The sequence below is a fragment of the Argiope bruennichi genome, chromosome X2 (assembly GCF_947563725.1).
Source record: "Argiope bruennichi chromosome X2, qqArgBrue1.1, whole genome shotgun sequence".
In the NCBI taxonomy this organism is placed as follows: Eukaryota; Metazoa; Arthropoda; class Arachnida; order Araneae; family Araneidae; genus Argiope; species Argiope bruennichi.
In genome coordinates this window covers 35,580,159-35,607,525 of record NC_079163.1, presented here as the reverse complement: position 1 = coordinate 35,607,525, position 27,367 = coordinate 35,580,159, and positions in this window count along the sequence as shown.

Genomic DNA, 27,367 nt, shown 5'->3' with positions numbered 1-27,367 from the left:
TAAGTAAGTTAAAATTTTAAGAACTGTTTCGATCTTGTACATGTGCTTTTTTCAATATGAGCTACGTTTTCAAATATTTTGAACTTGGTTATTTCCAAAAATGTAGATTTTATTTAGATATGTTAGATATATCTATTTATACAGATTAATAGGAGATAAAAGATATTTTAATCGTAGGATTTTTAAAAATATCCAAATATACAAGCAGTGGTAGCTCGTTTGCAAAGCTGCAGCGGCTATATTTTATATATATATATATATATATATATATATTCCATCAAATTTATCAGTTTTTCTATGCTGAGATCTTGATAATTTAAAATTAAAGGAGGCATATTTAATAAAATATTTTTATTAATTCACTATATTCTTGTATTTCAATTCTTTTCTACTGTTTGGTTTTTTTATAGATAATAATTATAGATTTGAATTAAAAATTTTTTTTTCTCAAATTCATCAATATGTAGCACTACTTGTATGGAATCAAAATAAATCAATCCATTAAATGATAATTAAGTGCTGAAAATATTAAAACAGGGCATTATTATTGAGAATACATAAATATGCATTATTTCAAATTAGTAGAACATCAGAAAATTTGCAAAATTCTTCTTTACAGAGATGAAATCCTTCAAGTTAACTGAAAGTGAATGAGAAGCATCTTTCTAATGACACCAATTTAGTTGCTATATATTTTCCTTTCTTCTTATTTTTTTAAGTATAATTTGCAACAATACATTTTACTGTTGCAAGGAAATTCCAAAAATTTTTCATTGTTTTATCAAATAGTTTAATTCGCTCATTTTTTTTTTCATTGTTAAAGCTGTTATCTTTGAAATGTTTACCATATCAACTTCAAACTAAATTTTTTTCTTTTCAGAATAATTAACTTTTTTAAAAAAATTCGATTTTCGGTTTTTTTTTTTTTTTTTTTTTTTTTTTTTTGTAAAATTTATTTTCAAAGAATTAAATTATTTTAAAAAGATTTAGTTTTATTTTAAAACAGTTAATTTAAAATGCGTTATTTAATATATTAAAGATTTTTATTTCATTTATAAAGTTTGGTCAAGTTAAATATTTTTCAAACCAGTTTCAGACTGGCACTGTTTATAATATCATAACTGATATTTACCTTTCGCTTTTCTTTCTCATTGATTATTATTAGTTTCATATTAATTTCGTAGTTTAGAATTCAGTTATCTTATTTTAAAATATTATATATATATATATATAAATTCTGCATCATAAATTTGAAAACATCCGTCATTTTGTCTTTTAAAAAAATTCTTGATTGATTTCATTTTCAGGTTATTTTGTTTTACGTTTAAAAACATCGGTTGGTTCTTTTATCCAATTTATTAATGAATGTATATGTTTACATTTTTTTAAACTGTAATTTTTTTGTTGGTAAATTTGCCTATGTCTAAACATATAAAACGGTTTTAAAATGTTTCATTTTGAAAGCTACTTAGAAACAGATAAACCATTTTTGATTAAATTTCACTTTTCATTAAATTCATATTTTTCAATCAATTTCTGTTTTAAAAAATAATAAATAATTATGCATTTTACAATAATAGCTTAACAGCTATGAAAAGAAGTATTCTGGGTGCCTAATTTTATTGTTAGAGGTGTCTAGTATTTAATAAAAAAATTAAACACTCATTGTTATTCTAAAAATTTGAAGAAACAAGCGATCAAAATTACATTTAACTATATATTTTTTCCTATTTTGATAAACGGCCAATTGTTTTTTAGTTCATCTAATATTTTTTTTTCCGCACCTATTGAAAATGTATCCTATTGGCCCCTGTCCTCTGCTGAACAATAATTTGTAAACAGCAGTGTTACTATTTGTCAAATTTCTGTACTTAGACTTTCATTCAACAAATGATTAGGCATCTTTTCGATGATATGCAATTGAAATATTATTTCATTCGTATAGAGGAAGTAAAATATTATTCGATAGAACTGAAGCGGATAGCTCTATTTTAGAAAGATGGACAAAATATTCCTGCTTATTAATAATAAAGATTCTAAACTAGAACTCAATTTTCATGTTTTGATAATTCCAAGGTTGATTTAATCGACCACGTGTGGTTGGAATCCCCAAATTAACCCTTTAATTAATTTACAACTATTTATTAGCATTTTACATTATTAAATAAGATTTGATGCAAATTTAAATATTATTTCATTCGTATAGAGGAAATAAAATATTATTCGATAGAACTGAAGCGGATAGCTCTATTTTAGAAAGATGGACAAAATATTCCTGCTTATTAATAATAAAGATTCTAAACTAGAACTCAATTTTCATGTTTTGATAATTCCAAGGTTGATTTAATCGACCACGTGTGGTTGGAATCCCCAAATTAACCCTTTAATTAATTTACAACTATTTATTAGCATTTTACATTATTAAATAAGATTTGATGCAAATTTAAATATTATTTCATTCGTATAGAGGAAGTAAAATATTATTCGATAGAACTAAAGCGGATAGCTCTATTTTAGAAAAATGGACAACATATTACTGCTTATTAATAATAAAGATTCTAAACTAGAACTTAATTTTGATGTTTTGATAATTCCAAGGTTGATTTAATCGACCACGTGTGGTTGGAATCCCCAAATTAACCCTTTAATTAATTTACAACTATTTAATAGCATTTTACATTATTAAATAAGATTTGATGCAAATTATCCGCAGGAAAGAGAAGTTTTTATTAATTAATTCTATAAATAGTCAAAATAATTTAATTTCTAACTTCAGTTACCATCTAGTAGTTTCTATCGGAACTGTATTTTTCATGCCCTTGCGTATTTTGTGAAGAGAAATGTCATATCATAAAATTATGCATATTTGACTGAAGCTATATTTTCAACTGCTGTCAAAATATAAAGGGTTAAGAGGCATTTCTATGAATTTCTATTCTGTGTACTTGAATTCGTATTGAGATAAAAATATGAAAATATCTCTGTGTGGAATGGAAAGTATGTGCTTTATTATTTGAAATGGCGCCTACATTTCTCACTGTTATTGTATCACTGTCACTGTACATTTCTCACTGTTATTGCAAGATTTTTTTTTGTTTTTATGTGTGTTAGTCATCCCCAACCAGGCGATTCACTTTTTCTTAGGAAGGTATTACATTCATTCTAATAGAATCAAGTAAGTATAATTAATACTAAATATATATTTATGTGATTATATATTTGTTATAAACAGATAAACTAAATATGATAATTTAAAAATAATTATACAATCATTTAATAAAGATCAACGTTATTTTTCATAAGTTTTCTAAAGAGTCAAATTATAGATTAAATTTCTGTAATGGAGGTAAAAGCTTTTTAATTCTTTCGTGTTAGGAGGTTTGCCACGACATTTTTCAGAAAGCATGCTCATTTTTTTTGGTAAATTCCTATAGGAAGACTACCTATTGCAATGGCTCTCATGATGACACGACTTCGGGAAAATTTTCTCCAGTTCTTCTTTGATCTTGGTCCCTAGAGCCCCAAACCACTTTACATTTAAAAGTTTATATATATATCGTTCATGTTATTTTGTGAACAGGATAAGTAGATAATTTTTTTAAGATTTTAATTGGCTTGGATTATGTTAGAAATGTAAAAATCTCGGATGAGTTTGTAAATGGATCATCTAACTTAAAGGGGGTGAAAACAGTGGTGGGGCTGAATTTTCATTTCGCTGTAATTTTTTTAATATTTAAAATAGAAAAATGAATCCAGTTAGCCAAATTAGCGCCTTATTAAGCCGAACAACTTTTATATTTAAAGTTTTTCGATAACTGAGATATCTTAGGAGTTAGGGGCTAAAAGGTGATTTTCAAGACTATTTTTCCAGTGAGGTTTTGTCTAAGGATTGAAAGGAATTTGAAAATAATAACTTAAAAGTAAAGGAACCGACCTTTGCCTTCCAACTTGCCGAGAGAAAACCTCCTAAGTTTAAGGCCAGAATGGGAGGCAGAAAAAGATAAAGTAAATAGTTAGAAGTATTTACCATTAAAACATGATAACTTGTTTATAAATGCTAGATTTCTTAACCTTAAGAGCTGCTCATTTTTTTAATAATTGCAGAATGATAATAAAATGAAAAGAAATGTGTTCTTGAGTATGGGAAACTTTATATTCTTTTTCTGTAAGTCCCTTTGCCCGAAACAGCTGTCAGTTTGTATAGCGATTTAAAATGTTGTGTTGTTTACTGGCAAGAAATAGCCTATCTAAAGAAAGTGAGAGAACAAACAATTGCTTAATAAGATACTGAGTTCTCAAAAGGAAACCATAAAAGTTGCTGGAAAAAATTCTTTTTTTTTTCATTCAGTTCTTCCTTAAAGAGATCTTTTATAACAGAAGCCTTATCTGTAAATTGATATCTTGTATCTTTAAGTATTTAAAGTAATTGGAATAATAAGATCAATGGATTAAGTCTCATAGGACAAAAAGAGGTCGCGATGGCTTCATGGCAGAATCTCGGAGTCTTTTCAGATTCCCAACTTCTAAAACCATATTTTATTTTATTGATTTTAATCTTTATATATGCAGTTTTAAGTTGTAAATTTTGACAAAATGAGATAAAAAATAATTTTGGAGTTATTTTTAAGAAAGTTGGTTTTAATATCTCGACTATAAAAAAATTGAAAATTAAAGGTAGTTTTACAACAGTAGGTAAAAAAAAAAAAAAAAAAAAAAAAAGCACATTTTTCTAATTAATTAAGAATGCTATTAGAATAATGCTTAAAAATTTGAATGATGCCTGATTTTATTTCAATATATTCGAGTACACGACCCTTGTAAATTAGATTTCTCTGAAAATACTGCAATAAAAAAAAAACACTTGGAGAAATTATTTGAATTATTTACTTGAATGAAAAGTGGTATAAAAATTATATATTTCCAAATCAATTTTGAGGGGAAAAAACCTGTACATCAACTAAAGGAAAATTATAAAATAAAAAGGAAAGTTTTCTTTTCAAATAAGCCAACTAATTCTGTGAAGTATTTTTATCATTAAGAAGCCTTGTAATACTTCGATTGAAATGAAAAATTGAAAAAAAAATGACGAAAAAATTAATTGGATTGAAAAAACACGAGAAAACTTAGTGACAGTGTAATCCAAACAACGGTCGTGCGCCTACATATACAAAATGTTACCCATGTCTGTAATTGAATTACAGAATTTTTTAATGAAAATAATTTTTTTTTCTATAAAAATATACTGAGTTTGTAAAAGTAAGCGCTGTTATAATGTCTGAGTGCGCTGAATTTTAACTAATCGAAATTTCTGAACATTGGAAAATTTCATATCGTATGTTTAAGATAAAGTTTTCATTTTATTCCGAGTACTATATCTTGATGTCCAAAAGGCATTTCTAATGTGTATTTTTTTCATTTCATATAGTTGGTTTGAAACAATTTTATACATTATGACAGAAGATCACTACCCTGAAATAATAAAATAATTAAAAGTTGAGCAAAAAATTTCTTGGAAATACTTTATAAATAAAACTTTATTTTTACTGCATTATCAAATGCAAACTTGAAATATCAGAATAATATTATGAAATTGTGAACACTTTTGGAATTTCGAATAAATGATTTAACAAGGAAATCATATTTTTTCTATTAACATCTGCATATTTTTTAAAGTTCATAAATTTTGACTATCAAAATTATTTTATATTTTAACAGGATGACGACGATGATGATAGTGATTCTTGGTTAATTTGTCAGAAAAATCTTTACAAGAACAAACTTTATGAAGGTAACTCATCGTTTCTAAAATTTTGGAGTCTCATTATAGCATTATCATACTTAGTAGAAATAAAGAAAAATATTTATCCTTTATTTCAAACAAAAACATATACAATTAGTGTTTGAGAATAAGAAAATCTCCATTAATATATTACCAACCATATTTGTTTAAATAATTGTGTGATAAAACTTTTTATATAGATAAATTTGAACAAAGCTCTAAAATACTAAACGTTTTCTTTATTTTCATAAAAAGACTTCCGAGTACATTTTCACCCATTCCTAAAAGCTGAATTATACGTTTCAATAAACATTTTACTTTTGAAGAAGTCTGTTTATTTTTTATATTTATTAGACGATTCCACACCTGCTCTCTCCACTCTCAGTTGCCACTCTCAGTCAATAAAATGCGATATTTTTTTCCCATAAAGATTCGCATATGCGATCGATTGCAAAATTTCTAGAACTACAAATTTCTTCCCTTTTTCATTCATTTTTTTAATCTCTTTAAAGAGTGGATTTTCTCCTCAAATTTTGAAATGGATTTCATTTCACATTTTCATAGTGTTTTAGAAAGCGTTTCAAAAATAATATATAAATTAAATGACGTTATATATGTATTTTTCAAGTCTTCATAATGTATACTTAATATTTTGTATACCAGTATTATTAAGCGATGACCTTTATATTGTTATGTCTGAAGTATGACTATAAGAGAAAAGTGAAGCAGAAATTTCACTTTTTAAGCATCTTTTTTAACTATAGAGAAACATGACAGTGCAATCTGACATTAAGATTCAGAAAATTCAAAATTCCTTTCCTTAATAAACCTGACTCTTTGGCATTTCATATTAGAATTATTATCGTCTTAGAAACACGGAATTTTCATTTTTTCCTGCATAAGTTTCGTTATGTTTTCGTTCACTGAAAATTTTGTTTCAATATGAAAAGAGTTTCTTCAGAGTAAAGGAGAGTCTTGTTCTTTTAACGACTTCTGTTTGCGCTGACAACGGGTGACAAACTTTGAAATTTTTTGTGTTTGGCACAAAGATTAATTATGAATTACATAATTTAACTTGTTGCTATTTTAAAGAAATGAATAAAAATTTGTTTTAACGAATAAAAATATTTATCTGATTTCAGTGCTAAATAAATAAATAAATAAAATACAAGCATAGTATTTTGTCTCTTGATATAATTAAAAAATAACATTAGAGTAAGCATATTATAGATAGACTGATTATCTTATTTTATACTTACTCTAATTTCACCATTCCGAACCAAAAATGAGTTATAGATGTTTAAACGTGAAAGCTTCCCATGTTGTACCTTTGACTATCATGATATGTTGTTTCTTTCACCAAGTCATGGATACAATATTTCTCATTTAGTGAAAACTAGATATACATCATTCCAGATCATTTTCTAAGATAGTGAGGAAAATGGTAATTTGTACGTCTTATCTTTATTTAGGTCAAGGTTTTATGGTCAGTAGTAAAATATTTCCATTCAAATTTATTCCATTTTTATTTCAATTAATTCCCGACATTATAATGAGGGAAAGATAAACAGGCTTTGGAAGCCATAAATAAATTAGCTCTTTTCATTTCTCTATGGATTGAGAGATTATTTTTGAAAGAAAGATTATTGAGAATATTTCTGAGTTATAAACATGTTTCAGTCTATAATTTCCGGAATATCTTAATTGTAAGTAAATGCTTTAATCTTTAGATTACTTTTTTCTACTGCTCTTCGATTCAGATTTTTACAGGATTACTTTTCTTGAGTAATTTAAGCCTATATCCTACGAAGTCCTGAAAAACTTGCTCTGTTACTCCTTGACAACCTGAAAACTCACGTAAAAATCCCTGTTATTGAGATGATAAAGAACTGATAAGATTATCGGAACCTATCTTCCACACAACAGTTATCAAATGCAACCGTTTGACAAGGATGCATTTGGCCTATTTGAAACTTATTACAACCAGGCAATGAAAAACTGGGTATTAACACCAAATAATAGAGACAGATCTGTTACCATATAAGATGGGGGTTAAATTGGATTGCTAAATCTGACTTCAAATAATATCATGAAAGGCTTCAATGTTATAGGTTATAGGTTTTGTTCCGTTTAATAAGAATATTTTTACTAATGATGAGATTCTATTTTCATTTCTGACTGACATACTGATGATTCATCCATATCTCAAACATGATTAAGCCGTTATAGGTTCATAATATAGATAATATAGATTCTAATTTAAATACTTGTCAGTCTATATATATCATTGAACTCCTCATTGATATCTCTTGAAAATATGAGGTCTCGTTCTTTGGCTCTGAGAATAATAAGTGCAGGTAAGGGAGAATCAAAAATTAAATCGAAGATTATCACCAACAATCCTCAAAAACCAGCTTTACAAGCATAGAAATCCCATAATGCCCCCCCCCCTCCAAAAAAAAAAAAGAATAGAAAGAAGCTCTTCTGCTTTTTTTAAAGGAAAAGAAGGTTAAGGAAAAAGGAATTTTGAAAGAAGTGATATTTTGTTTTCAAGTTCAGTAAAGATTTTTCTTATTTATTAAATAGTAACAACAGGAATACTTTTTAAAAGGAACGAACTTTTTTAAAATTAAGAATTCTTGCAAATAACTTATAATTACGTATACAAAACTTCTAATTTAATAAAAAATAGCTATCCTTTTATTTTATGGGAACAAAATTCACTTTCTCATTTATGTTTTTTAATTTTTTTTTCATAAAAAGTGCGTCTGAAAAATAAAACACCTTGCGGTCAAGGCTACAACATTATATAGTACTTTTGACTACAATGTAAGTTTTTAAAAAAAGTAATTAAAATGTTGCTATTAAAAATTTTGGTTTTATAAAATATGTAATAAATTCAAAAGTAAGCAGTGTTAAGATCAGCATTCTCAATAGAATTGTGAACTTATATACGAATCCAATAAAAAGTTAATATTGAAAATCGCTCTAAAGTGAAACACTCTCCCCTATATATCTTTCATTATCGGAGTGAAAGATATGCAACACTTCTTAATGAAATAATATTTATTGTTCTTTCTCAATTACAAACCATAACTTTCGTGGTCATAAAAAATATATAACCGTAATCAAAATCAAATATCTGAGTCTTTTTGTTATTCTACATAACATGAAAATCATAGCAGAAATTATTTTAAAACTATTGAACTAACATTATACAAGAACTAGTTTGTTCATACTTTTATTTTTGATAAAATGGAAAGTTTAGTGGACTCAAGCATTTATGGGAAAATGTTAGAGTTGTTAATTTTTAGTATTGTATTAATTTTAACTGACAAAAAAGTAATAATATAATGTAACTCTATTCAAATCTGCTCCCAAATTAAATTTGTTTTTAAACAGAACAACTTAATTTATTTCACAGACAACCATTTAGAAACTATACTAGAGCTATCAGAGACATGTATCATTGTTCTGAACAATGACAAGAAGGAGAAGATGCCATTGATGTTAGTACCCTTTTGTTTAAAAATCTCTACGCCACACCAACACAATAGAACATCTGTTCTATTTCAAAAAAATAACATCCACTCGGCTCTTATTTCGTGGAGATTTATTTATTAGTTAAACTGGGTTTCAATTTCGTGTTTGTCCAATTCTGTTCCAGGCTACCATGGCCTAGAACATTTTGTTAATAAAAGTGGGATAATTTAATCGACAATCAGAATTTATTTCACCTTCCTATTTTGTTTTACTTACATTTTTATTTCCTTTTGTATTCAAAAAATAATTACGAGTTCCATATTCATTTTTCCAGTATTGCCAAAAGTTATTGTGCTATAAATACAGCAGTTCCTTAATTTAAAACTAAGAAAACTGTATATTAAAATGATATGAATACCACTCTCTTCTTCCTTATAGAAATATATAAAATCCATTTTTTTACAACGCACTTAAAAATAAATATATCTACAGTTGAATATATAAAAAAAAGATCTATAGAATATTAAGACATATATCGCAAAAGATTTGTTCATTTTTATGAAATATTTTTATAGTTTTGGGATCATTGTAAGATTGCTTTTGAAAAGAGACCATTGTTTTAAAAAAATCAGAAATAATAGTGCTGTCAACAAAATTTTCACATCATTAATGGCGATATGCATTTTCCTCAAATTAACTTGTGTTTTATCGTCTCCTTAAAACGAGTCTTTTCCTTAATGGTGAATTTATTAAGGAATAAAAAAATAGAAAATAAAGCGACACTTTTGATTTTTATTAAAAAAGTTGTTATCCTCAATTTGAAATTTCAATAGTATGTATATTTTAATAATACAGCGCAAACACACGCCTACTTCTCTCTTTACCCTAACTAAATGAGGCTTATTAGCGACAGACTTCAATTAATCACCTCTACTAAACAAGCCGTCAAAATTCTAAAGCTCTATTAACTAAAAACTTAAATTTTAACAAGAGGAACATAATTGATATATGTTGAAAATGCGTTGAGATAAGATTAAAAAAAACATGCTTTCTTATGATAATGATTAATAGGCATGCGATTAATTCAGTTCTTTTATTAAAGCATGTTATGAACTCCCTTTTAAGAAATTAAAATGAAAATTATCTGATTTCTTATAGAAAAATGGCACTATTTTTGAGCCAAATGGTACTTTTCTTCATATAATGCTTGATAATTTCAATTTCCTTTCTGATGAAAATTTCTTTGAGATAATTGAGTACAAAGGCTTTTTGTATCGTTAATCTGAAAAACTGAATTCGTTATTATTAATCAGTCAAAAATTCATTGCAATAGGTGAGATTAAATTCACTACTTATAAGTTTTGTCTCGGATTTCTGAGCAGTGTTCCTGCTTCTTGAAGGTACCGCATGAATGTTTAAATGATTTAACTATTCTCAAGAGATCGGATGTTAGTGAATTAGAATCTCAATTTTACTAGAAATTCTCCACCGCCTTTGAAATTCTTGTGTCATTAAATCTCGAATACCGCCTTTGAATTAGAGTACGTCATTACCATATATCAAGGTAGGGCACTTTTGAATTAGTAACAGTGCCAATGTTAATTTAAGAAAATAAAAAAAAATTATTTTCAAGAATAAAGAACAAACTATTAAATGTAAAAATGATATATTTTTTTTCATTTTGTTTCCATAATATTTATTTTCGTATTTCTTGTTATTTCTGACCTAAGAGCCACATTATGATATACGGTGCCAGATATACATAGATATTTAATATTGAATGGAGGAATTACTGTTTCGATTCCATTCGTGTCCTCATAATAAAAATTAATGTAATTTTAAACTAAGAATAAATTAATATAAAAAATGTAAGAAACATGTCTCAGACATTTGAAATTGTAGAGAAATAAGTCTCAAAGTTTGTCTACTAAATAATTGAATGGTAGCTTTTTTGTATGCGTTAATGCAATATACTTGAAATACATCAGTTTAATTATTCAAGAAATTATCTCTCCCCTGAAAATGAATCACATAATAAAACTTGCCTTTTTTTAAGATTGGTTTTAAGATCATATTGATCTGTTTTAGGATCGTGTTAAGTTGATATCGATGCAAGCATAATTCTCCTGTGTAACAAACAGTAATAATTTTTCACTCAGTGATAAGTTTATATAAAGTGTTTTCTCGGTAAATAAATAGGAGATAACTCACAGTTTCTTTTTCAGAACTAAGCAAAAATCACGTATTTCGGCATCTTTTTAAAAATTCGTTATTAAGTTGCGCATGCTCATCACAATGATTCAAAGTGATCCACAGCACCTTAGATTCAAGAGATCATGAAAAAGCGTCAGAACTTTTATAAGTTTGAACAGATGATTTTAGAGAAGTCTATCTAAAGAAGCATTTGTTTTAAGCCCGTGATTTTCACGTGATACTGCAGTTTAACACAGGGTAGTTAAAATTACAGAAATGAAATCCTGAGAAGTGCGGGAAGGCCAGAACTCCAGACAATGAAGAGGTTAAACATTATTTCTTATTTTTATATTTGAATGTTAGGAAATGGTTATTTTTAATAATTCAAATAAATTCAATAGGTATACATATACGTCACAAATTTTTGAGTTTAGAGAATGAAAGAAATGGTTATTTTTGCAGGGTGGAAATTGTTTTATGGTTATTACAGTAGTCCAGAATTTTAATATACTATCTAATGCACCCGTCAAAACAGTGTATCGTGGAAACCCAATGAAGGCATCCGAGAGCTTATTTGTATCTTTGAAACAAAAGGTTGGTGAATGAAAATTCCCATCCATTTTCTAAAAAACTCATGAAGTATCGAGTGATTCCTTAGGTTTTTAAGGGTGTGACAAGCTTTATGCATAAACAAAAATTAAAATTTGAAACAATTGCATAGAGTCGAAAATTGCTCGGACAACATTTACACTAGTATTTGTGAAATAAAAATTAAAACGGAACTATATATTCAGAAAGATAGAATGGAATAGTGGAATTGAATAATATAAAAAAAAGAAAATATTTATTTAAATAACGATTTTAATGTACTAATTTTTTAATATGAACTAAAAAGTATTTTCTTTTCACCCCATACAGATTTATAACCTCATACATATAGTCGTAAAAATGCATGATTGTGAACCTTAAAAATTAGCATTCACGCATTTTCAGGACAATCAGAATAAATTATTTTATACTTTTTAGTCCATTTTAAAAACGTGCTATATTAATTTTTTATTATTTAAATAATTATTTTCTGATTTTTAGTCTTAATAAATTTTAAATTAATTTTCCAATGAGCTGCCCTCGATGGAAAAATTTGAACCAAACACGTAGAAAGTGAGTTAATATTGCACTGTCACCCAATTCTGCGCTATGTTTAAAATTCTAAGTCTATAGCTCGTCGGAAAGTTGTATATTATTTAATTAGTTTAAAATCGATTGAAAAATTTGTATCGAGCATAAGAATCAGCAAATAAACAAGAAGTCGAAATAAAATACATTGTAAAAACTTGTTGAAAAAGTATGTATAAGAATTTTTTTTCAATTTTCAGATATGATAAAATTTCTAATTCATCTTGTTTCGCAAAATATATCGAAAGATGTTTTGAAATGAGTGATCTTTTTGAGTGAAAAATTGATAATGTACTTAAAATAATTTTGAACGAAATGATAATTTATAGAATTTTAGTAAAATTTGAGAAAAAATTAATGACAATAAGCATGAATGCAATTATGTATTTATGCTAATATACAAAGTGTCCACTCTAATCTTGTACCAGAAGTTAATTTTTAAGTCGTTAGAAATAGGCACATGTGTCAATTTGGAAAAATGCTCTAAATAAAGTAAAGAATTATATTGATATACTAACATTTAAAAAAATATCTCCACTTTTCTCTTACCAAATTTGTCAGAATAATAATTTTCAAATTTTATCGTTTTAAGCTGACCAACAGTCGCCTCGAGCAATAGCTGCGCTTTGATTTGACAGATCACCTTCAAGGATGCCATTGAAAAGGTATAAAATCTTCTGAAGTAGTGACATTTTAAAATTTCATAACTCTATTACTTTTAGTTGCAGTAATGTGAATTTTTTTGGTTGAAATATTAGTGTAACTGTAGAAATGTTAGTAAAAACTTTACTAAATATGATATATAGGATCGGTGAACTATAAAAATTTAGACAGCGTAAATTTTTTCCGCAGAAAGTTTAGTGATTAAATCAAAATATAATTTAAATTCATAAGTCATTCAGAGTATTCTTTCAGCTATAAGTATAAGACTATATTAAGTGGTTCAGAAATTAAATATTGAGCTATGATTAGAGTGGTCACTTTGTATTTTGAATGATTTATCAATTTTCGAGGCAGTTTTAGTAGTTTATAAATTTCTCATTTTTATAAGGCACGGAGATTGTTATATTTTGGCTTGTTGTATGTTTGCGAAATCATTACACGAATCGAACTCAATGATGGAGAGTAAGAAAAAAATCAAATAAATTTGAATTATTTGAACGGTGTTTTTGCCGTATAAAGGGCAATCCAAGCGTGTCAAATCAACTCTTTTGAATAAATCACGACTTAGGTATTAGAGTTAAGTTATCCTTGAAGAACATTAAAAGGTAATTCGTTTAATAATAAAAAAAAATGGCTAGAGTTTGCTTACCTAAAGTTATAAAATTGTCAAAAGATTTGAATTTAAAGATTTTTGTAGTATTTCTTCATGTAATAATTTTTCAATTAACTAAGGCGCGGTGGCCTGGTGGTAAGGTCCCGGCTTCGAAACCGGAGGGTTTCAGATTGAAGACCCGATTCCACCGAAGAACCATCGTGTAAGCGGGCCTGTTGCATGTTAAACGTCCTCCCGGTAGTGTGGAGAGGGTGGTGCCATCTCAGGTGTCGTCCTCGTCATCTGATCGTGGTTCAAAATTACGAGGTCCATCCCAAAATAGCCCTAGTGTTGCTTTAAAGCGAGACGTTAATATAACTAAATTAATCTTCAATTAACTGTTTATCACCTTGGTTATCAAGATAAAATTAGAAGAATATACAAAAACAAAGAAATAATTTTGACATTAGAAATAGTAGAAATGATAATATTGAAAGCATGACAAATTTACTTAATCAAAAAATATTTATGTATACTGCTTGTAAATAAATGGAAGATTAACTAATCTTATCGAAATGTTTACGGATATAATTAAAATACGTAATTAGGGCAATCAGTGTGAGAATATGCATTTACACATTAACGTTTTTGTATTTAAGGAGCGAAATAGCAAATATTAACTATACTAAGTTTTTAACTTATATATGGTTGAGTAGTATAAATCTACAAATTTTACGGATCTAAAATTACCAGAACTTTTACATATTTTATTAATCCAGGAAATAAATCACAGATGTAAAAATAAATCGAGACATTTTTATCAATACCTGGATTGGGTGAATTCCCCTCCTACATTGACGTCAATAGATCGATTTTTAAGCCATGAAGCCGAAGAAAGAAAGTCATATCAAAGGATAATTTAGTATCATTTTTGATTTGGGGAAGTGCTTCGCAAATTATTCCTCAAAGCGAAGTCGAGTTCAGATATATTCACCTCGGAAAAATATTAATAACTGCATATTATTTTATCATGTTCATTTCTATTAAAATTCAAAAATAATTGGGAAACCTTTCTGAATTAAAACATTTTATAGAAATTCCGAAATAACTCTAGTTACTCCATTATTTTTATTTGTTTATACTTCATTTATGATCGTTAAAACATTTCCACACATAGAGGGAGTTACTGAAAAGAAATCACGAATGGAATATTTTAAGGAAATTTTAAAGAATTATTTCCTTTCAGCTTAAAGGATCGTTTCGATAACGAATCTGATACTTCAAACATATATAAGACAAAATAATCCATAATAAGTTGTAATTGTTTTGTTTATTAATTTATACTTCACCAGTTTCTTTTATATATGCGCATTTATGATCGTTAAACCTTTTTCACACATAGATGGAGTTACTGAAGTTACGGAGAAGAGATCATAAATGAAAGATCTTTGCATATTTGCGTAATCAAATTTACGCAAATATGCAAAGTATGGACCGAAAAACGGTAACTTTTTGACAGACGTAGTTCAAAATTTGATAAGGGTTTACGATTTAAATGCTAAAGCTGTGAACCGAATTTAATTTATTTTAGTTGTTACATTTTATTTTGTATTTATCATGTTAACTTTTATTTATTCGGACAGCCGGAAAGACAGACTTCATCTGAATGGATTTCGTTCAAAGTTTGATATAAATCTATAAATTTGGTGTAAAGACCATATATCGAATTTCATCGGTATAGCTTCAAAGACTTTTGAATTATTCGTGTTCACAGACGTACAAACAGACGGACAGAACAGACATAACTCCAAACATGTGTTTTTCGGAGTGGTGTAGAACATGGATATTAGCCGAAATTTCGAATTCGAATCTTTTAATGATTACAATACTGTCTCTTTGCATACTTTGTATATGAAAAAGTAAGAAATAAATAATACGGGCAAGTGAGAATCTAATTTGGAACTATTATATATAAATGTATTACAGAAAGCGCATTTTTCTAACCACAGCTAGAACAATAGAAAAACAAATGAAATGAATTTGATTTTCATTACAACAATGAAATGCATTGGTGCCAATTACGAAAAATATCTTTAAATATTTGTTAAATGTGTGAAAATAGCTCAACTAAACTGATATTATCAAAAAGATTATTTTTTGAATTTGAAAATGTTGTTAAAACTTTTTTTTTGGTAAGGCAATATTTGTGAAGGATATCACTGAAAATTTCCAAAATCTTGAATAGTTTTCAGTTAACTGAAATTCTGTTTAACATTTGAAAATTGATAGTGGCTTCCTTCTTATTTTAAATAATATATATGTGCTTACTTTAACATGTTAGGATAAAAACTGTAGATTTGCATATAAGAGAAATAAAATTCACCTTTATATTTATATTAACAATTTTTTTTTTCTAAATTAGTTACAAATAAGCCAAGTAAGATTATGAATTTGGCGCTGCTGCATTGGGTTTATTATGCAATTAATTTTAACACGAATTACCAGTGCTATTTTTATACTTTACTTCTATGATTCTATGATTAATTAAGGTGTATTTATACACTTGAAACTTCAAAAATCGTTCAAAATATCGAATATTTTTTTATTGCTTAATAATGTTCTCTGATCCTTTAGCTTTCAAACGATACCAAGATGCTGTCAGTGTTCGAAATATTTCTCGAGTTATAATTATTTTTCTTGAGGTGCTCTCATTAAAAACTCTAGTTACGGATTTTTTTAAAACTCATTTTATGAAGAATGATATTTTCCCACTATGTTGCTTCATTCAAACAATCATAACTCAATAAAAAATTAACCAAATACAATTATTTATGTATCTGTATGAAATAGCGGATGTTTTGTGCCACAATCAAAGTTATATTTATGGAAATAAATTTTTTATAGCTCTTTAAAAGTTAAAATGACAGAAAAAATCTCGCTTTTTCTATTCCTCGTTGATGAAAAAATTGTTTAAAAAAACTATATATTTTTATAACTTGATTGAGGCAGACAAGATGAAGACTATTATTAGGCATAATTTCCAACTAGAATTGTGTGATTGTACAAATTAAAATTTAAGATATCATGTTTCAAAAAATATGCTAATTAACTCATTAAATATTATTTAATTAATTAATAGTTAATGTAATATGGTTTTTTCTCATTGAAATGAGTTTAAACATATATTAATGACCTACTATAAAGAAACTGAATTTTTAAAGTTAAAATTAAAAAAAAAAATCTTCTAGTGTGTACGTACACCTTACGTTTTCTTCTATGATTAATTAAAAGCAGTTTTATTTATAATGGAAGAGAATGACGAATAGGTGATCAGCATTGATGTTCAACAGGACAGATCAATGAGCCAGTAAAACAAACTAGGAAAAGTGAGATCGTACACCTCAGAGTTTCTTCGTAATTTTAAATAATTAAAAATTAAGCAAGAATTTTGAGATTTACGCCAGTAATTTTCAAAATAGGATCACGTAAAATTAATTTTTGAATCAACTGAAATTTCAAAAAAATTATTTTTCAAATGATAATAATTTAGTATTTGAGCTGTTTTCTGTAAATTTCGAAAATATATATTTGTGAAATTTATGCAGTTTTTAAAAATACTTTGTTGTAAGAAATGCGAACCAACCTTATTGTTTCAAAATATTTAAATTTGATGTTCTTCTGTTAAAGAGCTGGATATAAAAAATATTTTTTTTTAATGTGAAATGATTCCTCCTTTTTTACAAGAAAATGCAGTCAAATTTTGCTGTTTTGTCGTTTTTTCTTTAGTTCAGTTCTATCCTTTTTTCGTTTCCTTACTTCAAAGAAATTTGCTTTTTAGATATTTTTATTATATTGTTTCAAAAGACTTACTTTTTGTAAATGATCTTAAACTCATTTCTTCACTTAGAATAACATAATCTTTTCCGGATATTTATGTTATTCATTTATTTACTATAAGTAAAAATAAACATTCTTTTTATAATTAACTCAATAATGTATAATAAATATAATTTAATTTTGAATTATGCAACACCCAACCCAAATAATGAGTTAAATATCATAATTTTTTGAGAATGATTCTGCCTAACACATTTTTAAAAATTGAACGAAAAGACCAAAATCATGAATTTTATTATGTAGATTAGTAAATGATGTATCAAAATATTAAAAAATGATGCATCAAAATTTAGCTCAAATACTGGCACAATTCCTTTCTACTTTTTCTCTTTTACTCCACAACTAATTCATTTCTGAAGACTTTTATAGCAATTAACGCTTTTATTTATCAACAATTTTAATGATGACATAATTGACATAATTAAATCGGAACAATTAGTAAGATGGAAAAGCAATTGATCACCGAATGCGGGGAATATTTAATATGGAAAAAATAATATAAACATAGATAAATAATTATTTGTACTTATCAAAATAAAATTCTTTTTCCCTTCCTTTTTTAAGATCGAAAAAAATGTGAAGGAATTTCTTTCCACACCTTCTTTGTTAACTAAAAACAGAAATGTAATTTCCCCTACAATTTGCAACAACAACAACAAGTTACAACACCAACACCAAAGGTCTTCCCAATTAGATTGAAGCTCCTGTCTTCTTTCTTCCTCGTAAACATGATCTAATAAGCGCCCCGAAGCAGATAAATATAAGACAGGACGTGAGTATCCCCTTACTCATTTTACTTATTGTTGTCAAATTACATGATTATTTTTTGCTCATTTGTAATGGTTTTATTGGCTCGGAGACTCTTTTCCCTTATATTTCCCTTTTCTCTATCAGTTTTACAACAACAAAAAGCAGGTGAAAAAAAAAAGAATAAAAATAAAGCCCTCTCAACAAAGAGGGATATTCTCTCCTCTTTGCGGGGTGTGGGTGTGGGGTGCAGGAGGTTGTGAGAGCTCGTTGCGATACAGTGAAGATTTTGTTTCTAACTGCATCCTAGCAGAGGAGAGGAGTATTATCTCAAGTATAAAGAGTTCCATTTACTACCAATCAAGTTGGCTAGACCGCGCAACAGTTCCTCTCATCCACTATATAATGCTTATTCTTAAATTCCTTTTTATTTACACAGCAAATCGTCCCAATCTGGTTCTTAAATCTAGGGTTTTTTTTGTTTAATATCTATTTTTGCGTCCCTCCCCTCCATCTGTGCCGTTTAGAGGACGAACTCTCCATCCCCTCGGTACAGACTTGCATTAAGTGGTGAATAAAAGACACGAGATAGCTCTTCATTTTTCATATTTACCCACACACAGTGTCAAAGCTGCTTATGCCCTATTGTCTTAGTGCGTACTAGCTGTCTTTATTCGCATACTAGATTTTAGATGGAATCGTATTGTGAAATCTGAAACCTTCTGATTGCTAACTTGAAAGCAGAAGAAATGAAATAAAATCGACAAAAGAATTTGTTTTATTTGATCCATATAATATAATAATAAGCAGATATTTTTCAATAAAATTTATTTTCTAATTGATTTAAGTTTTTCTATTCGACAGAAAATATTTGCCTTTAATGGTCGATTCTATCTGTGTTCGTCTTTTTGAAAATATATAATTGTAATATATTTGAGTTAAAAGTTTTAGAAGAATAGAATAAAAAGATATATAAATTCTTATTTCCTAAATTTTCGTTTTAATTACTGCAGTTTATGTTTTAATGTTATAAACATTATGCTTTACTGTTATGCAAAACAATGGAAACAATTACTGTTTAAACATACTTTGAAATGCTTTTATTGGAATACATAAGCAATCGTTTGTTTTAAAACAGTTTTATTTTTCCAATAAATATTTGCTCATGCTTTAAATTATCATTTGATATTTATTTCTTATTTTAAAATGGTGTTTATAAACAAACAATAGAGAAGAAAAATACTCTTAATTTTTTTTTAGGATAGGAAGAATCGGTACATTTATTACCATGGAATCAATACATTTAAAGGTAAAGTAAGTAAGATTGTTAGAAATGATAGAATGACATTTAAAATTTGCATTCTATCGGAAAAAAATCTAAAAATTATATATTTATAAAGAAACTTGTGCGAATATTTCTATGGTAAGATCTTTAGTTTTAAAGCCAAATATGCTTATTCTATGTCATTAAATTGTTACGTTTCAGCTGCTTTTAAAGTACTAAGTAGCATATTGAATCTAAAAAAAAAAAAAAAAAAAAAAAAAAGCCCCTAAGTGCAGTTTTATTCGTTGTTTTCTTAGACATGTGGATGAATATAGAGTTAGAGGTAGATTTCTGGATCGGAAATATTTATTTGCTGAAAAAAGGAAAACTGTTGCTACATTCGATGAAGATTGGATATACTAAGTTGATACAAAAATAACTGGTTTTCATAAATAGTTTGTATAAGATATACATCTTATTTTATTTGATTGAAATTATTTGTTATTCTAAACTTAATTCTGCCGCAAATTGCGAATTATTTCATTTAAAGCTGCTTGTATGGTTTTTTAAATTAACATGGAGCAAGAAAACGAAAATTTTCATTATATTACTTTTTTATTTTTACTAAGGGAAGAAATCTCGATAGGCACAAAGGCATAGGATTAGTTAATGTAATTGGGAACGAATTTTGCTGCCCTTGTCATTTTCTCCGATTTAATATAATCGTATATGAAAGAAAATATATTTATATGCTAATGTGTGATCATGTTCTTGAGGTTTCATTTTCATTTTCCTTTATTTCCAATTAATTTACTAACTAACCAGTCATAGTTATAGCAAACGATCGTAATTACCCCGGCGTAGTCCCAATATTCCCGAAGATTATGAGGTAATTGGGAACATATGTTTTGACTATATATAAAGAGGATATATTTGTAATACTAAGAAATGACTGCTTAATGTCTCAGAATTTATTGTATCTTATTTTCTCGACTTCTTCGAAGTACTACTTTACTATTTTTATAAGAATATATCCTATTTCATGGAATATTGCATATAAACTGCCATAACTATTTAATACCTTCAATTTCGGAATAATTTATAGTTACTCTATCGCCAATTTAGTGAGAGAAGTCAAGAAATGAACCTTTACAGAAATAGAAACAGAACCTTACAGAATGTTTCCCCTATATGGAGTTAATGTTACTAGTCATTAATAAAATTAATTTGTTAGAAATGATTTACCCAATTTCTTTCGTCCTACTTTTTCCTAAAAGTTGGCCAAAATTTCGGCCTGCCAAGTTCATGCTGATCATGTGATTGATTGCCTGACTGATTTGGTCATCATATTTCAGTACACAAGATCAGAAAAATGCTCATGATTCATTTTTCAATTATTAGCATTTATTTTTTTAAACAGGGAGTTATAAAATGCTCGATATTTAAGTTCCACAATAAATTAAAAAAAATTCTACAAACAGAGTATATTATATCAGCAGTTCACGCTCCAAACATATTGAAAATGATCAATTTTTAAAACGAATGATAAATAGCAATGCAATAAGGATAGTTTATCATAATATGGATTGATTATATTATGATAATTCCAAGATAACACCGGAAAAATCATGATGAGCCGACACAAATAAAGACTAATGCTGAAATTCTTCACAGGAAGATTATTCCCTTAATTCAGAAGAAATATGAAGGTATTGTATAATTTAAGATGCTTCCAATGTATACTTTTCTTTTCTTTTTCTTTTTTTTTCACAGAAGGCCTCGAAGCTCGGAATCGTTAAGCTTTCCCGCCAATTTCTAACGAGAACTGTTAAAGACTAGGGAAATTAGATTAAGTAATCAAAAGAAAATGTCCTGAATTAGCAAATCATTTGGGAATCACATTTCTCCATGATAACTGTAGATCATGCACGTCTTTAATGACTCGTTAAAGCTTATTTCGAATTCAGTTGAGAAGAGATGTAGCATCCATCATGAGGGACGAAATTCGCGCCATCAAATTATCATTAATTTATGCTTTTAAAAAGCTATTTGAATGATAAAAGTTACAATGATACTGTTGCAATGAAATCCCCCTTGGATCAGTACTTTTTTTATATAAGAGCCAGAAATTCTATCAAAGTGGGAAAATGAAGTTAGTGCTTTAATTGGTAAGAGAAAAACCCAATTATTTTTGCATCAATATAAATCCACTGTGATTGTGTGTGTATATATATATATATATACTAGCCGCCTTTGGCGACCAGCCGGTTCGCCAATCTTAATGTTCGTTAAAATTTTAATAATTAAATATTTTATGCAATTTCTACTTTAATAGCTTCTTCAAAATATTTTAAAACTTCAAATTTTGATTATCATATAATTCATTCATAATATTATAAAGGCCTTCAGTCATAACGTAATATGTATCTCTCACATTTTCTGTTAGCACCCGTAGAATTTATGCTTTAAATTAAAGTGGAAAGAATTTATCTTCAATTAATATAATAATATTTTTTACTGAAACAAAGCATTTTTTTATAATCTGATTACTAAAAATAGAGTCACTCAGCGTTTAAACTTTATGGGCACTAAAGAATATCTTTTTTAATTTATGTAATATCTCAAGAGTTGGTCAACAAAATTTTCTTAGATTCATTATGAGCAGATCGATTAATTAACAATGTTTAAATTTAAATGCATCAAACACTAAGAAAATAAAACGAATCGTTTAAAATAAACGGTTGAAAACAGGTTTTAAAAAAACTACTTAAAAAACGATGTACTTAAAACTATAAGCATATACAAAAAATATATAACTAACATAAATACAATTTACTTACAAAAGCATGCAACTAACCCAAAAATAATTTAAATCATCCATTGATAACGGTTGTCATGGAAACCATCAGAACAGAATGCGCATGCGTGGATTTTCTTCGCCAGTTACGTAACGCAAATACGTGATTTTTTCTACGCCAGTTGGGGTAACGCTATGCGGATTAGAAATTTTTAATTTCCTTTATTCTGTGTTATTTTAATTCAAAAGTACTTCAGAATGAATCTGAAAGATCGATTCATTAACAATGTTTAATTTTAAATGCATCAAACATTAAGAAAATAAACAGAACCGATTGAAATAATCCGCCGAAAAATTTTAACCCTAGCCTCATTACTGTTGGGAGAAAAAAAAACTGAAGCCTTTCTCGTTTGGCGCTTGGGATAATGGAAGATTTTTTTGGCGGAAAAGTTGGCGATGGGGAAAATGGAAGATTTTTTGGCGGGAAAGTTAGTTTTTAATTAATAATTAAAATTCTAATTAAAAATTCGAAAAAAGAAACCCCAGGTGCACATTCCCAACCTCCAAGGTATACATGTACCAAATTTGGTAGCTGTATGTCAAATAACCTGGCCTGTAGAGCGCCAACACACACACACACACACACACACACACACATTGAGCTTTATTATAAGTATATATATATATATATATATATATATATATATATATATATATATGTGTGTGTGTGTGTGTGTGTGTGTGTGTGTGTGTGTGTGTGTAATGACATTTTTAATCTAAATTAAATCTTAATTGATTTCCTAATTTTTATTTTAAATTAGTCCATATTAACTTCATTCTAAAATGTTCTTTTATTTCCTAATCCACTTTTTATTGATTAATTTTTAAAACACCCTCTAGAAAACTGGAGATTTAAGCATATTCTCAAGCTCCGAGCAAAGGAATAAAAATCCTTAATACTTACAACACTCTTTTAAAGATACCTAAGATTCCCTCACTTAAATCGAAACGTGTAAAAGAAATCCACATCAAATCTCATAGTAAAATCATTGAAGGGAAAAATTTCTGTCTTTTTTGCTCTTGTATCGCGATGTAGATTGACGCTTCTGCTTCCGCTTTTTCTCTGGAGCACGTTAAATCCGTTGGGGTCAAACGTCCTTCCGCTGGTGTGGTGGGGAAGTTTGGAGAGGGGGTGCCAACTCAGGTACCACCCTCGTCATCTGACCGCGCTGCAAAATTACGAGGTCGGCGGATGCATCAGACATGATTTCTCGTGGTGTTGTAAAGGACAATGATTATTTTTTATATTTATGTATTCATATATATATATATATTGAATACATAATGAATTCAATATAGCTTGGGAGGAAGTGAAAGGATGTGAAAAATTAAATATATTCATTTTACAAATAAAATTATTATAATCGAAATAAAGATGTAAAAGATGGCGACAAACAGCAGAAATGACACAGAACATTTGAAGCACAACAATTATGTGTCAAAAACTGATTAATCTTCTTCAAAATCATTAAAAAAATGTACTTTCAGGTTTTGTAATCTAATGAGAGTATTACAATCTTTCTTAAAATAAATGCAATCATCATTTATTTTATAGCATTTGTTTAAAAATCAATTCTGCTACATTTCTCAAAAATTAGTGAATAAAATATATCATTTTGAAGAAAATAAATAAATTATAAATATGCATGCATAAATTGGAAAAGTGTACTGTAAAAGGTAATTAATCCGTGAAAGTAAGAAAACACTTAAAGGTTACGGAATAAGATGTTTCAGTTCAAATTGCATCGGAGTTTAATGCTTCCACTTGATAAATTAAAATAAAAAAATACTAATATATATATATTATAAATAAATATAATTTTTATATGATATTTTAATTTGTATAATTATAATATCAATTCACACAGTAATTTAATTTTATCTGCATCTTGACTCCATAACCTTATATTCTAAGAGTTAAATCTTTTCAACGACATTTTAACTCGATAGAGAAAATTATTTAAGGAACATGTAAGGAATTGGTAGTACAAATGCTTAATGCAATATTTAAGATGATTTCATGGACTTAACAATGTGTCTGTACAATTTGTGGATTAAATTCCTATCATAATTTACACTGTCTCGGTAAAAGGTAATTATGGTATCTGCTCACATATAATTAACGACTATATCTTCCAAATTCCCTTTTATTTTGGCTTCTCTTAGAAAAATAATAGAAGTTTTATTTAATCGTTGCTGGCAAAGTTTAAAATCAAAACAAATTTGCTTTAATCGCGTGTTAAGAAAGCCTTAGATAATGTTTCATAACTTTTCTTCTCATTGCAAATATCTGAGAACTTTTAGAAACTATTTATCTCACTTCACTTAATGCCGAAATACCGTAAGCGTTTCCGGCATTTTTCTTCTGATAACTTTCTTAACAGAATTTTTAACGCAAGTAGAAATTTGCTCTGTACATTTTACCACACTTAAAATGCATCGTATTGTATAGAAAAACAAATTATCGCTATATCTTCATCATCAGCAAGAAAGTTATAGAAGCGAGACAATGTAAATCAGGACAGTAGAGCGTAATAGTGTAATTCTTCACCACAAGAGGGAGTTAGTGTATCGAGTAAGCCGAAGACAAACACGCAATCGATTTCTCTTTAAAGACTTTTTGCCGAGTATCGAAGTCGTATGTAAGAAATGAATGAGAAATACGCTGGCAATTGTTTGCAAAATTAATTGATAAATGTGATAATAAGACAGAGAAAAGTATGAAATATTCTATTTTTTGGAAGAATTAAAATTATTAAGAAATTACTGAATTACTGTATGCTAGGCAAAAGCAATTTTTGTTTCTTTCTTCAGAGCTCACTATTCGCAATCAAAGAACAAATGTCAGTGCTTATAATGATAAGTAAAATGTATTTTGTTACTTCTAAGCTGTTCATTAACAACGAAATAATTAAATAAAAAAAACTCCTGATACTCCTCCTCATGTGATTGTTATTATTATGTTTGACTGTGAAAAGAAATAATATGATGCAAAAACTTTGCCATATTTTTATTAAAAATATGAAGATCAAAGTGATATTACTAGAACTCAGGATGCTTATTTAAAATTTTAAGTGTAAAGAAATTCAATAATATTTGATTTTTTCTCCTTTCCTTGCTAGCAGAACAGAATTTACTTGGATTATTCTATTTTACATTTTTAAGAAAAACATTCGATAATCTGAAACAATTATTTTTGATCCAAATCATTAATCTAGAATTTGTGAGCATATTTAGCCATTCTTTATTATTTATTTTCTTAATAAATTGCTACAAATTTGATATTGTAGCAATTTATTTTTAATTTTTATTTGCCAAGTGAGCTCTTAAAAGTTCTGGCCATTCGATCACGTCCCAAAATTACGAGAAGCACTTCCAATAAAAATTCTTGCACTTAAAAAGAGGGACTTTAGTCTGAAAAATTAACATCATTAATGTTAACGTTTTCATGATCTTACCGTTTGATAGTTTTACCTCGAATAAACCCATAATCGAGAACTGGAGAAAATGTGAAGTAAGATCAAAATAGAATTTCTAATAATAAATTCATTTAATGGAAGTCAAATATCTGAAATATTTTTGCATAATTGCTCTCGAATGAGTAGATTTAAGGTTTCAAAAATATTTTTAATAGTCCTATTTCAAATTATTTTTTATTTAAATAAAATATGATTGGAAGATATAAATAAATATTTTCTTCTACGAAATGCTATCTTCAATTACTGTAAAATGCTTTCTGCCCCCAAAGGGAGCCTTTGACTTTAAATAATCGATTCGACTTTATTTCCAGTCAATAGTATTGAATTTTTCACTTGGAAAAAAACAAAATACCATGGACGGATCAAAACTGCTTTTCGCCCACCACAAAATGGTGATAGTTGTTTCATTTCATATATATTTGTTTCCTGCATTGAGATTACCTTCATGTAACAAGAATGTACGTTTCGGTTGAAAAACCTGTCCAAAAGAATTTTTGTTAAAAAAAAAATGCTTTGTTCTTTCTCCTCCTAACGGAACCCGCTTGTGGCTTTGTGAGCAAAGCGCGGTTCTCATCTTATGTGGGGGGAAGCGGGATTTCCCTTGTCAAGGAGTGCAAGCCCCAAACCCTTTCTGACTTGTTCGGGTGCTATTTGAAAGGGAAGAGGCAGCTTCATGTAATGCCAGAGTTGGTGAATTTGTTTTTCTGCTAAGATTGGGCGGGGGGATTTTTCGTGGTAGGGTTGTCGAAAAAATAACGAACCCAATGCAAATTGAGCCTCTGGGCCCAAGACCTGGAAAATCTTATAACTCCTATTCGTCTTTTTGGTTGGATACACGATCTCCAAGTCTGTCCAATTCAACCAACAATACTTTAGTGCCAATTATGTCAATACCCAGCAATGAATAATGCTTACTAGCAATTCTTAGCATTTCGTCCAAATGCTTTCTGACTTTAACTATTCAAATCCTTTATTATGTGCTTTCAGCTGTGTGCATCAAACATGTATTGCAAGCCGCAACATAAATATATATTAGAATCTGAAAAAATCACAAATTGTTTCGATGCTTCTAAAATTTATTGTTTTAGGTTTTTTTTAAAAAATAATAATTTTTGTTGTTTAACCCTCCAGCATTGTATATCGCGACTTACATCAGTAGGAAATAAGCCCATTATTTACTGAATTTCGTGCTTTCTCTTGGTTACTGCGCTCACCGCTTATTATTATGACTTTAAAG